General features: G+C 36.5%; 1 pseudogene; it reads left to right on the top strand.

Annotated features, from left to right (window-relative positions):
- The first annotated feature begins 244 nt into the window (after positions 1 to 244).
- Positions 245 to 3061, top strand: LOC114725326 (cyclase-like protein 2; annotated as a pseudogene).

Raw genomic sequence — 3061 nt, 5'->3', positions numbered from 1 at the left:
TCTACTAAGTGATGGGCGTATAAGCTGTAAGTTAACTGAGAAGTTGGTGTATTTTTCACCGCACTCTCAATTACCTAAATGTATAAATAAAGTGGTTGTATTTCCACTCTTTTTTTTTTGGTTGTTTTCTATTCGTATAATTATTACTTCTTCACATCAAATTCCATTTTGGCTTTGTGAAGGCCAGGTACTCTTTCCACTGTCTTACTCTGTGTATAAGAATGTTGAGTGGCATGATCTTCCGTCTTAAATCAGTAAAATGGTAATGGTATTTAATAAGCTTGTTTCCGACTTTCTGTATGTAGGTCCTGCACTTTTGGTCGACGTTCCAAGAGACGCAAACATAACTGGTAGGTACAACTAATGATTTAACTTATTCAAGACATTTTATTTTTGTCGTTTTTAGTTACCTGTGGCACAAAGGGGTCAAATAGTGTGGCAACTTAGGAGGACTTTGCCAATTTTGGGCTAGATGGAAACTATCGCATCTATGGCATTCATGGAGTTCAATGTTTTTCCCTATATGCCTATAATTTTTTTTGGTAATATAGCTTTTCTGTTAAAAAATTGTGTAATCTAATGGCCCTCTCAACTACGGAGTGGGGTGGAAGTTTTCCAGTGATCAATCTCAAAAGTTGTAATTGAATTTGAGTTTGAACTTTTTTCAGCCGAGGTTATGAAGTCACTACATATTCCAAGGGGTGTACGTCGTGTTCTCTTCAGAACATTGAATACTGACAGGTAACTTCTTCACATTGTGCGTATTGGTGCTGATGTAAAGAGTATGTTCTTTTACCAGTCTGGCATAAAATGAAGATTCAGTCAATTCCTCTCTGGTATATTTAAAAGTGTTTCTTTGCTATAGTTCCCTAGCACTAACAGAATAACTACCGTGATTTTTTTGGGTGTGATTGTTACGACGTCCGTCTTTGATAATTTTTCATCTACTTCTACAAGTTCAGACATTGCCTCTAATACTAAAAGAGGAACCGTAATATGCTTCTCTCCTGCTTATTGCCTCTAATACTCAGAAGGCCATCAATTTGAAGAGACAAGTTTGAAGAGGAATTGTAACATGCTTTCTCTCCTCCTCATTTCTCTGGTTCTTAAATTCTAAGCTGTTCAAATGACATATAGGCACAACAACAACCAAAGCCTTATCCCTTTGAGTGGGGTCAAAATCAAATATAGACAGTTCAGATTTAAAATTTTTAAAAGGGGTATGAACAAGCTGTCAAGTCTTAACAAAATAAATAAATACTTATGAACTGTGACTGTTTAAATTTGTTTTGTACAATTTACATACCGAGAAGTTGAGGAGTAGAGAAGTGAGGAAGACAGAAGTCATTTTTAAAGGAATTGAAGCATTCAGAGAATACCCAGTGCATGTCGCGAATATATTTTGGATAAGTAGCGTTAAATATCGTTGAGAGGAACAGATTGAATTTTTTTAATTCAGTCCGCTAACTATTTTATTTTATTTTTCTATCACTGAGGCTGAACCACTTGTTATCTATTTCTCGCAATCACTTAACGGTTATATCCATCTGTGTCTCTGTGATAAATAGGCTGTTGAAAAGGTGTGAATGTGTGGCAGACTTTATATATAGTTTTCACTCGAGGTTTTGATAGCTACAGTAATATTGTACATAGTACATGTATGCATGATCAGATATTGCTATTTTTACCTTGATGATCCAAACTAAAATCTCGTGACGACAATATTCGATCATTTCTAGTCCATTAGAAGCCATATGTGAACTAAACATACTATATTTGTAGGGGCTTATGTTTCAAAAGGAATTCGACACAAGCTACGTGGGATTCATGGTGGATGGAGCAAAATGGCTAACAGAGAACACTGACATCAAACTCATAGGCAAGATATGAATATTTCTTTTAGATTCTACTTCCTGAGGGCATCTCCTCTGCCCTTTTGTCCTTGTCACAGAGGGACATCTCGATATTCTTTTTTCCACTGTGACAATGCCGGTGTTTTATGGATGTCATGCCAGTTTAGATAAACACCAGTCATAATGTTGAATAGTTGTGTGATCAAGCAGCTCTATGGCTTAAAGTAGCCATATCTTTATGATGAATACAAAAACTTTCAGGTCTCAGTAGGATTCGGAGATGGCAAATAAATTAGCCTTTCAGAAGATTGCTCTGAATCTGTGACCTTCCTTTCCATTTAAAATGTCATATCTGCGTTTTCCTTGGTTTTATGGGCATGATCATCTCTGTTGTGTGTCTCGTTGCACAATTGTGTATTGGGTCGTTTTCTTCTGCTTACGTTTCTTGTGCTTTACACTTCCACTTTCTGCAATGGAATGCAGGTGTTGATTATTTATCTGTTGCTGCTTACGATGACTTGATTCCATCTCATCTAGCTTTTCTTGAAGCAGGGTGAGTGAACATTACGGCTAAGATTTGAGAATGCATACATCATAACTCGTAGATTGTTTTTACCTTTGCTATGTGTCACGTCTTCTGGCTCAATATATATTACTGGATAGCTGTATGGAAGTTTGAGATGAGATTGCTAGCATTCAATTTTCTTACAGTATGTTCATTGGAAGAGAATAAGAATTTATTTAAGCCATGCACTAAGAAGTATGAATGCGTCAGGAAATCATTCTGGTGGAAGCCCTGAAGCTTGATGATGTGCCAGCAGGAGTATATTCAATCCATTGCTTACCTCTTAGGTTGGTTGGTGCTGAAGGATCACCAATACGATGCATTCTGATCAAATAAATGTGGAACAAGTTTGAGGAGGTCAAACTCGCATTTCCATTTGTACTTTTCTTTTTCACGTGTGTTCTAAGGGAATAATTAATTGAATTGTCAAAAAGCTTAATAGAAAGATGAAATTGCTGCAGGAAGTCGGTTAGCTCCAAATGCTGTAGGAGATGCTAATCACTAGTTCGGTCCATACAGAGCGAGACGGATATGACGATCTAAAGAGCATTAGCATCACTTATATTTTATTTGTAATACGAAATTTATAATAAATTATACTATGTATTGTGCCGGATGAGTAAAAATCACATCATTCCCTCCC

Source organism: Neltuma alba, unplaced genomic scaffold, assembly GCF_004799145.2.
Source record: "Neltuma alba isolate B1F8T4 unplaced genomic scaffold, ASM479914v2 tig00012242_pilon, whole genome shotgun sequence".
In the NCBI taxonomy this organism is placed as follows: domain Eukaryota; kingdom Viridiplantae; phylum Streptophyta; class Magnoliopsida; order Fabales; family Fabaceae; genus Neltuma; species Neltuma alba.
Note: the sequence above shows the minus strand (reverse complement) of the source record. Positions and strands in the feature narration are given on the sequence as shown.